A 12,066-nucleotide genomic window follows, 5' to 3' on the forward strand; every position below is an offset into this window, starting at 1 on the left:
TAGGTTATTTTCCTAAGAATTTCTAAATCACAACCTTTCACACAAACGATTATGAATTAACATTGGTCCTACTAAAAAGGGTTGAAATAACATGCAAAGGGCTAAATCAATGTTTCATTGCCTAGACATTTTCCCAGCAAACCCAGCCTAACATTCTACAACAGAAATTGTAATATTGGAGGTTAATTTTCTGACAAAAGGGTACTTTGCAGCATATTATACATTGTATAAACAACGGGCAACAAAATCTAAACCTAACATTATTTAAGGTGGAATGCAAGTCCATATACAGTAGGTTCATTTGAACTTGTACAGAAATTTAATAATTTCTTCTAACTACTTGAAATAAAAGCTAAAAGTAAATGCAAACTAACTGCAATTTTGGGGGTCTGTCTGAAACCTTAAGCAAGTGTACAATATAATAGAAAAAATATAAGTACATTTAGACGTAAACAATTACCATGCCACTAATAAAAATATATTTTTACAAAATAAATCGATCAATAGTTGCGATCTGTTGTCTTTCTGAGCTTTATAAAATTTTAAATCTATCATATATAATCAACATAATAGAATAATTGTTCTAATCAGAGTAGTTTTTATATCATGGAGTGAGTTATCACAGTAATATTTTATATAGATTATAGCAGTAATAGTTTTCCATAAAGATTAATAACAGTAATATACAATGTAAATTTCTCTATCCGAATATAACTGAACTTTAATAAAATGAACTCGACTACCAACTAAAATAATTATCCAAAAATACACAAACTCACACAAACACACAAAAGTCAGCAAGATAAGTGAAATAAATTCTTCATTCTCACATGATGATTATCATAGTTGAATAACAACAAAGAGTACTGTAAGTGGTTACATTCCACTTGTGCTGCCATCAAAAATAATACAATTCAAATTCATACTCTAGTATTTCATGCAATGTAAATAAAATGAATGCAAAGATATTGGTTTTATATATAGTTCATGTACATGAGATTTCAAATAATTTACTAAAACCAACAACCATCACCACCCCTTACGAGATGTTAAACCTCAAGAGTCAAGCTAACTAGCAAGGAACATAACAAATTGAAAGTTTGTTGAAAAAAAAAAAAACGAACGTATCTTTATGCAGTTATAACAATACAGTCTTTTACATTTTTTTTCAACATTCTTCAAATATCAACATAGAATAACTAGTTTCACCCCAAACCATTCCCTCTCCAGAGAGGAGGAACAAACAACCAAATGTTCACATGGATAGTGCACGCTAGATCAAAGTCAGAAGAGGAAAGGGAAGATAAATAGGGTACAACCTTAAGGGAAATACCACACCATACTCTGTCAAGAATGGAAGTTTTAAAGACCTAGTAACAAAAGAATAAGTGCATTTGTAATATCAATTATTTGACAATATGTAGCTTGACTTTTTTTTTGTTTAAGAATCACAAACTAACTGCTGTGGTAAAACAGGTCAATATTAGAGCACGGTTACATAGGAAGTTGTACGGCTGTATAGGTTGGGAAGAACAGCAGGGAGGAATGAAAAGCAAAATATTAATCAACGCAGCTGGAGGCCAATGGGATGTTGCCAACGAACCTTTAGTAACATCTAGTGTGTTTAATAAGGCACTGTATCCTACCGTACCTAATAACGCAATAATTTAATTTTCCATCCTCTAAATTGCATTTGCCCTCTTCTTACAACAGAAAGTTGATATTACAGTTCAAACTGCTTCTCAATTCAATAAAGTGGAAAACTAAATCATAGATAAGGGAGCTCTATGACATTTCATTTCATAATGGTATCCAGAATATTGCTAAAAAGTTCTGAAAATAACACCCTACTTGTAAATACCACATAAACTGGTTCAAGACAAAGAATAATAACAAAACCTATGCAGCAACTTTCAACCTGGTTCTGGAAATATTTTCTGAAACCCTAAGTGTCATGGGTAAGTAGAAAATGAAAGTAGAAAATTGGTAAAATAAATATATGGGATGTCAAAAACGAATCCTTTGCTGTCTGATAAAAGGAAGTTGTAAATAAATTTTCAAGAAGTTTCAAGGTCTTGCCTATATTAAACATGAGAAAATATTTGAATGGTTAAGCAATATAATAATGGTAAAATTTCAGTGTTTGATACAATAACTAAGGTGCTAATACTGTATATGCTACTGCTAACACTACTAAATGGTTAATTGTAGTCTTATATATTCCCTTCAGTTTCATCATCGCAACCATATTAAATTCATAAATTTAGAAATGTCAACTTCATTTGGGAAATTATAGATATTGTTTCAATATAGATTTTTTCACATGCATATTTACACAGGGAATCCAGGACATCTAGAAACATCACAGAGCTCAAATTCAATTATACTGTAGTACCAAAGTTACTTCAAACATAACTACTGGTATCACATACATTGAATATTTATAGTAATTTAATGTTACCACTACAGAAGTGATAAGGGTAGATTACCCTTTAGCTGTGACATCGTAATCAATCCATTCAATTTATGTAAAAAAAATTATTTCAAATTCATTCTCCTAGCATCAAATTTACCAAACATGGAAAACTTGGGTATCAATAAATGAATATAGTTTCACATAAAATTAAAATGCAAGAAAAACATGGCAATAAATCATAAGTGTCATAAATTTCAAATTGGTAAGAAAAAATTAATTACACCAGTGAAAAGATTTTGAGGCAACAAATCTGTGACAATTCTAACTATAAATAGAGGGTGTCATCTTTAGAATAATATATACTGTGCAAGTGTGTAAACAAAGGCAAGTCCTGTTTTAATAACTTACAAGACCCTTATCTACTAGAACTGTAAGAGCATTCTGCTCAGAAATGGACAAATACCTATAAACATATAACACTAGCAAATAAATTGATGTTAGGTATTCAATTTTAGTCACAAAACTAGGTCTCCCCAAAATCATAAAAGTACAAGTCAGCATACATCTGCCAAAGGTTGTCAATGTTTCTCAACCACATCCTCTAGAGGCACCAGAAAAAAAAAAAATCTAAAATATTAAATCTTCTTAATGGAGAAATACTTTATGACTGGGGACTTTTCACTTTTCAAATGATTTCTCCAATAAACTTCAGATGTCGTATCTAATAAGAGAAGTTCTTTTTCCTTACAAAATGTCCACAAATTATAAAATTTAAACAGTAAAAATTAGAAAAAAAGGGGGCCAAATTTACAATACAAAACAATATCCACAAGTTCAATGATGAATAATTAATTTGAATCCATTATGTAATATAAAACAAGCATAACAGTATTTAAAAGTGTTACAAAACTACAAACATACTTTACTCATGCTACCCAGACAGTAATATTACTGAAATGTAAAATAAAGATTCATACTGTACTTAATATAGGTAGCTATATCAATGGCCAGGACTAAAACATTCATTTTCATACTGCATAAGATCATATATCAAAAAAAAAAAAAAAAAAGTTTTGTCTCCCTTCTACATACATACCCTAGTAGACATACTTCATGCATGGTTTAGATATTAACCAAAAAGGAGGTAAAATCTAAATAAAATATTTTCTTAAAGCTGTAACAAACTTTATGATGGGTGCGCAATAAATTAAATAACGGCTAATAAGTTATCCCTACAATAAATTGTTTTAATAAATAAAATTTTACTAGATTCTATTAAAATTTTCAACTAAAGTTTAGTGATTTTTATTTCAGTTCTTAAGGAGTTTCAAATTGACTGCAACCAATGCTTATAGTCATAATCTCTTGCTCAGTGGCCATTTTCCCCACAAAACCTACCAATCCATTCTATTAATCATTCCTTCAATTAACAAAGTATCCATATTAAATGGAGTTTACCTTTCATAGCTTTTGATCTGTAAATTCACAAAAATTTGGGAATACAATTCTTGTTCTTTGTTCGTAAAAACCTGAAGCATGACAGTTCCTTTTAGGTGCACCAGTGTCCTTGCTTGTGTGAGATCTAGTCATTTTTCATATTAATATGGTAAGGCATACAGTTAAAATACTGAGAACAGACAGTATTAGTAAAATGCAATTTCATTCTAAATTGTGCACATACAGAAAGTGGGTCCTGTTGCAAAAGTACACCATCCTCAGAAAAGAATATCAATCAAATTAAATCTCATATGCACAAACTCTAAAATTCTCCTACTGTACTCAAATAAGAAAACAGATCAAAACATGAAATTTACTAAAACACTCCTACTTCCAAGAACACTAGTATTAATAGAATTTTACTGAATCTATCAAAATATCACAAAAGTGTATTTGCAAAGTATAAATATACATACACAAACACCCCCTTATACAAAGATTCGCTACCCGAATATTCAGATAGAAATGAAATAATTTTGTCCCATTTTGATTGGTAACTTAATTGCTATTAATTTTAGAATGATTAGTCAAAAAGGTGGTTTTTATTTTGAGAATTGTAAGTATAGTAGGTTTTTATTTTGAGTTATAAATATAGTAGGTTTACATTTGACTTGCTAGTGCGTTTCACAACTCCACCTGACCACATTTGCTCTAGACTTTTTTTTTTTTTTTTTTTTTTTTTTTACATACATTTATAGTTTGTAATTTTATTGTGAAGTTGAATGTATTTTGATCAGTAATTTGTATTCGACTATAAATACTTATATTTTGAAAATTTAATGTAGTATCAGGTTTTTTTTTGTCGTGAATCCTTAGTATTTAAATTGTGTTGCTAGCACCCTTAATATTGACTAAATGCACTAGTTTTTCATAATTGTACAGGGACGGATGGCCACATTATTTTTTTGCATTTAATTTTAACTAATTAACAATGGTTGGTAAGTGAAGGGCAAAAATGTTGGTGCAGTACCCAAGAAACCAAGAGTATCAATAAAATTGGAAGGTTAGGTTTGCTGATTTTCTTGATATACTAATTTTTAAAGGGGACACTACTGTATTGAAAATATCACTAGCATTTTAAATTTCCATTTTTTGCTACTTTCAGGAATAAAATATACATTCTAAAACAACATTGTCTTGTTTATACAGTATTATGAAACAAAGTTGTTCAGGTATTCTATTTCATTACTGTATATTAAGCCTTAGGTTGGTAAATGGTTGTACGTTACAGAGCTCATAGGAACGTATATCAACGTACACCCCTTAGCTATTTCTCTGTTGCACTGCAACCTACACCAACCCCCTTTGATCGCCAGTATATCGACTTTCACTTGTAGCCAACAATACGGTAATATATTACTGTATAAGTAACTATCATCACTATCACTGTAATCCTCATCTGCGCTATCTGGCACGTACACAGACCATAATTCAGCAACACTAACATCACCCACATTAAAGAAAAAAAAAATGTAAAATAGGACGAGAAAATTAGAAAATCGTTTGGTATATGTATTCAAAATGTTAACTCATAAGACTACTATAATTTTCCAGAGAAACACCATCTAAATATTCAAGAAAGCCCTCCCTTTCCTCATATGAAGAAGTCACAGTCCATCAGATATTTTTTGGCGGAAATGAATAGTAGGTGGAGCTTCAGCATCTTTGATAAATAATACCTTGCCTTAAACCCCTCCCAATGTACAAAAACAGGTTTGCTTGGTAAAGAACAAAAAAAAATTACATAGACGTTTACGTTGCTTCACATTCTTACTGAATATGTAGTAGTGCTGAAAGGGTTAATAATGGAAGACAAAGGGGGGCAGGGGGAATACGATTTGATGAAGGAATCATCTCTTTACCAAAGTTTCTTCAGGAACAACTCATTTGTAAAGAGGGGGATTGGTGTATATACATACAGAAGCTGATGTGACCATGATTGCAAATTGGAAATGCATTCTTGTGTATCAAGATGTTTTGGCCACTTTTGTAAACAAGTGTATCACTGGCTGGACGGAGGAAGAATATGATGCCCCTAAGCCAAAAGGGGTCATTTCCTCAAGACAGGCAAACCCCCCGATAGGAAAGGGAGCCCCTAGCCCTACTTTGACAATTGACCATTTTGCTTATAAATATAACCTAAGCCCAAAGGAGCACAAGTTCTTAGGATGTCATAGCTGATAATAAGACGACTATACATTCATAATGTCAAGAGTGAAATCGGGCAGTCCCTTTTTTGTTGGTCATTCTTGTAAGTCATGTCATTGTTCTCGTTAATAATTTCTAAACCTCAGCCGCCCCCCTTCTTAATGAATTATCACAAAGAACCACATAACTGCAAGATTGGTCCAGTCAAGATAAAACCAATCATGAAAATTCCTTTCTAAGCATTTCCTCACAGTGATAAACTTAAATCTTGGCCCAGGGTTAAATCTCCACTCACCATTAACATTTTATTTTATCTATAATGTTTATCACCAAGAAAATAGCCACATTATCCAAATAAGATTATTTCACATCTTATGTTGTGTGTCTGATATGGTATAAAAAAAGATTTTGACGAAAGAAAAATCTATTTCTGGGCAAGGGACCCATGTCGCCCAGTGAAATGCTCCTTCTGGCACCATTTCTAAGGTATAAATACTGCTAAATATACCAGAGAAAAAAGTTGCAACGAATGCCAGGAATATACCCAGCTCACTTACCCTTATAGGGTATCGGTATAGTGACTGGGGCGTGTTAAAACCACTATCAGGGGTCCATTACCATTAGTCTTCTTCCTCAACATCCGCCGTTACTACGAGGTGCCGTTCTACATAGGACTACTGCCCGCTACTACGGCTACTCCCCCCCACCCCCACCACTACCACTAACCACGCTTCTCCCATCATTCCTACTAGCACCCCAGGCTTGGGCCACCCTGGGGTGAGGAAAAAGGGGTTGGTTCACTGGGCGACACAGGTTCCTCACCCAGAAAGATTTTTCCTTCGCCAAAATCTTTTCTGGGCTCAAACTGTGTCGCTCCGTGAAATAGTAAGAGAATTGGTCCCCTAAGCTTGGAAATACACAAAGTTAAGGAACTGAATTAAAAATAGAATAATCTAATTAAGTGTTTTACTAATAAACCCTAATATACCAATCTCCTAAATTACAATACCAGGTCAGAGACCCCAAACCTTATTGGACATTAGTAACATATAAACATCACAAACATGGGTTAAAGTACAATCCAAATGAAGGTCAAGGATAAGGTAGGGAGAATAAGCAAGGCAGGTGCCAGCCTGCTCCTTATTAGGAGACAAGGCACTAAGAGGAAAAAATATATATGAAGATAGGACCCCGTTATAATGGTTCTGTTATATGCGGAGGAACAACGTTCCCTGCTGCCACTGTTGCAAATTTTAGGGCTTCCAAGGATTTCAAAATAGTGGCGTTTGAATACTGCTGGTGATTTCCAGCCTGAATATCTTTATAATTCTTCAAAATTCATGTGATGAAAATAATTGATTGATGTTGCTACTGCTCGGATATCATGGGCATGTGGGACTGATTCCGGGTTGGCTTGTTTAATAAAGTAAGGAATCTGTTGTCTGATTCCTTTCAGGGAAATGGTTCCTCCATTCTCTCTAATAAACAAAGGGCCTGAAGACTTAAGAAGTTCTATTCAAAGAGGCTTTCAGTGTTAACTGGGCACAGAGATAGATCCTGTGGAAGTGGGACAATCTTCCAAGGGGACCATCTACTCTGTGGATCCTTATTCTTTGCTAAGAATTTTCGATCTGGAGAGATTAATATTTCACCAGAAGAAAGTCAATATGATTTGGTTCTCTAGATAATGTCGAGAGTTCAGATATTCTGGCTCCTGAGGCTAAGCTTATTAAAAATAACGTCTTCCTCAGAAGTGTTATATAAGTGCACGAGTCATTATCAGTGTCAGAAGCTAGTTAAAGGACATCACTTAAAAACCAGGAAACTGTGCGAGGACGAATTACTGGTTTTAGTCTAGCACAGGCCCTCGGAATAGACGAAAAATACGAATCTGTAAGATTAATATTGAACCCGAACTGAAATATTTTCTTTAAAGCAGATTTAATTGTAGTAATAGTATTAGCGACTAAGCCTCCTTCAAACAAAGTACTGAAAAAGGTAACTGCCAGACTCATAGTCATTGTCCGAACCTCTGAGTCTTTCAGAAATTTGGCTAGCTTCGTTACGGCAGAATCATATTGCCATAGAGTAGATTCTCTTTTGTCTGACTCTAGGAACAATGTGTTAAAAGGGTCAATTCAAAATCTTTGTGTGCTGCAAATTTCATAAAGTCCATAAGTTAGGGCACCCTGAGTTCTTGGGGAAGCTGACACACTGTGAGTTTGTACTATCTGTGTTAACTTTGGTTTGGGAATCCGCCAAGGGCGAAGTCCCAGTTCCACCAAGAGAGGAAACCAGTTGCTTTTGGGCCAATTGGGGGCTACGAGGGCAATCCGTCCTTTGAAAGTCCTAAGCTTGTTCAGGACTTTCATTAGCATGTTTATAGGTGGAAACAGGTAAATCCTCCGCCAGTTGTTCCAATCTATGGACATGGCGTCTGTGGCATAGGCCTGAGGGTCTAGGTTGGGGGCTACCTAACATTGTAGCTTGTGGTTGGATTCTGTGGCAAATAGATCGACTTGGAGATCCGGAACTTGTTGGCAGATCCAATTGAACAACTTTTTGTCAAAGAACCATTCCGACTCCAGCGGAGTTGTCCTTGACAATGCACCCGCGACCACATTTCTTACTCCCGCCAGGTGAACATCTGAAAGGTGCCAATGGTTCCTTGTTGCCATTGAAAAGATAGCTATCATCACCTGATTTATGAGACTTGATTTGGAACCTCCCCTGTTAATGCAGTACAGTAGACTATCACTTGGTTGTCTAGTATTAGTCTGATATGTTGCAGATTTAATAATAATACTGTAATTTACCTTAAAATATGTGTTCTAAAGTAGGCTATAACAACATGCGAGTAAAAAGGGATGGGGAAAAGGAGGTAAGAAGAGGAACACTGTGCGATACGAGTGTATGGCCTAACCCTCCAAAATCGGGTATAATGCCGACCTGGTCAGGAAGACTATACTGCTCTAAACAATAACCAGCCCTCACGAATTGGGTAAAATGTCGACCTGGTCAGGTAGTACAATGAGTTAAGGATATAATCCTATAAAGTATAAACGCGTCCCAACTCCCCGCATAACATTCAATAGGAACATCTTAACCTAGATATAACATATCGAAGGGGAAACTCACTGGCGTAGGCTACCTTCCGAAGCCAATGTCATATTCAAATTATGCTACTCAGCTAAAGTTTAAGATTTCTTTAGTTGCAGCACTACATAGTTTAAATATTTATGCACAGTACTCATTTAAAATGATATGTATTCAAACAATATGAAAGCACCAAGTACTGAACAGAGGAGTGCAATAAGTTTACACCATGCAAAAAACCTAAATAATAAATCTTAAAAAATGTTAAAGAAATATCTTAGCCAAGAACAAATAAATAGGCTAAATAGCAAGAATTTGTGAAATGTTGAACGTATCAAATCCTTCCCATGAGTATTATACCTAATAAATTGATTTAGAGGGGGAATGATAATGATAAAGCAGTAGGTTGAACATCTCTCAATGACAAATTTTCCCTAATCTACCATATATATAAATATTTAAGTTTTTTGTAATCCTAGAATGAAGTGCCGAATCAAGCAGGAACACACACGTGTTTGATAAAAAGTAAATGTCCTATAATTTTACTATTGCAGCAACTGAGTAGTTATATATCAATCTGCAAAAAACCTTCACATATTGTAAAACGGTTTTCACATATATACATACAGTATTCAACTTGATCACAACCTGCATGAGCATGAGTAAAACTATGAATATTTCACACTCAAATGACCACAATAAATCTTCCGCAAACTACTGGAAAAGGATCTTATACTGTAATCTATATAGATAACTTTCAATGACTGCATTATGTATAAATGAAATTATGAATGTTTTACCTAATGTTGGATGAAAACAAGACAGGAAGGATACTGTCCATTCTCCCAAAGCTGAGAGGGGTATAGAACTTGTATATATAATAAATTAGGAAGGCATATTTTCTCTCAATTTTTTAGTAAATGAAGGAAAAAATGATCAGTTAGCAAACTATGTTTGTTTGTGCGTACATTTACATATAAATGTCTAATAACTTTTTTGCTTTTTTCAGGTCTTTAAATTTCTTTTTTACATATCACTTCCATCACTGTGATTTTCTTCAAACAAAGATGCATTCCTAATTGCCAATAAGAGAAAATACAATGGATTTGGTAGGGAAAATACTATTAATTTGGTGAGGGTCTTAATGACTGTAGTTCCCTCCTCTTAATACTGTACAGTATTTTATTTTCTTATTATAGTAGTTCATTCTTCACTTTCAATTTTTTACTCCTTCAAATGTAAATAATGTGCATACTTACAGCAAATGACATTTTACAGATTGTTAGAGAAGTAATCTATTAAATAATTTGTAACCAGTCATATATTTTTGTAAGTAAAAATATAATTTACCGGTTTATTTCTTCTAGACTTCCAACCTCTTCAAGAGCTTCCATTAAATGGAAACAACGGAAATCATGGAAGAGTAAGAATTCGGTAGAGTAAATAAGAAATTATTTTATCTATTGTTAACCATAATACCTCCATCTGTGGTAAGTAGAGATCATTACAGTACTGGAACAATGTACTAGGCAGAGCTGTACTTGCAAAGCAACCTACCACCCATTTTTGGGGGTGCTTTCAACAGCTGCATCCAGCATTAGTACAGGCATCTACATACCGGGGTATTACGTAACAGAAACCACACGTGAATAAATTTGGAAAAATAACCTGCAGTCTTGATAATTCTTAAAGACCTCACAGTTATACAGAATACTATAACAAAAATCCTTTTCTGTATCCTAGAAATTTCTAATCGACACAAAAAATGCTAGTTGTCAAATTTACAAATATTAAAAATACAAATATTTCAAGACAATTGTATACAGATTCTCACTCCTAATATAAATCTGAAAAACACAAAAGTTTATGCAGATAGACATCAAGTGGCACAATACCTGTATACAAGACATGGAGGAATTTAGCATTTAAATACAGCAGTATACTGCTGTATAACAATTCTTACGAGTATGTATTAAAATAAGACGAGTGTAACAACAGCATATGAAATGTGTACTAAGAGCCCGAATATTATGTAGGAAAATACATCATTCCCGTCCCCTTATCTTTTTATCCTAAAGGCTCAATGTTGCAATCTGTAATTCCAGCAAACTCCTTAAAACATGCTGATTCACAGTACCCACGTAGCTCAGTCACACCCTGAACTCCAGACTCAGTGCATTGCTATTACAAATTCAGCTTTCAGTAAAAAATATCAAGTGCTATATTGTTACATAGAAACTACAATGTTCCCACTTTCACCTGATAATACTCAAGGCTCACATGCCAATACATTATAGCAAAATAAGGTTTCAGTGAAAAATTAAAATATAATCCTTTCAAGGTTAATCTGATGAAAAAAAAAAAAAACCGGGAAAACACTTCCTCCTCAAGAATTCGTTGGTATCAAGATTTTAACCCTTTAGAGGGATACATTTATTTTCATTTGTAACTTAAATGAGTGCCAAATCTTTTAATTATATCGCACCATATGGTTTCAGCTTATAGGACCTAGAGCATCCCAGTGTTTTCAAACGCATGGAAACATTGTTAAAGTTGTTAAATATCTTTTCAACCCTTCTACGTGCAAAAATTGGTTGAGAATTGCTTCTGGTCTACGCACCACCACCCTGCCATAATTATGATAAACTGTACTGTAAATCTGAAAAAAATAGCTATGAATAGCTAAATAACTGTTCATGATATGATCAAAATTACTGTGCTGTTAACCCTTTTACCCTTAATGGACGTACTGGTACGTTTCACAAAACTCATCCCTTTACCCCCTTGGACGTACCGATACCTTGCAAAAAACCATTTACATTTTTTTGCATATTTTTGATAACTTTATGAGAAACTTCGGGCATTTTCCAAAATAATGAAACTAACCTGACCTCTCTATGACGAAAATT

The 12,066-nt window shown here is 33.9% G+C and overlaps 1 protein-coding gene across 13 annotated transcripts in view; it reads right to left on the reverse strand.

The window, feature by feature from the left end:
• LOC137620545 (far upstream element-binding protein 1-like) overlaps positions 1-12,066 on the reverse strand; it is a 70,107-nt gene that overhangs the window by 37,371 nt on the left and 20,670 nt on the right. The gene's annotated exons all lie outside the window — the stretch shown is intronic.

The sequence above is a fragment of the Palaemon carinicauda genome, chromosome 27 (genome assembly GCF_036898095.1).
Source record: "Palaemon carinicauda isolate YSFRI2023 chromosome 27, ASM3689809v2, whole genome shotgun sequence".
In the NCBI taxonomy this organism is placed as follows: Eukaryota; Metazoa; Arthropoda; class Malacostraca; order Decapoda; family Palaemonidae; genus Palaemon; species Palaemon carinicauda.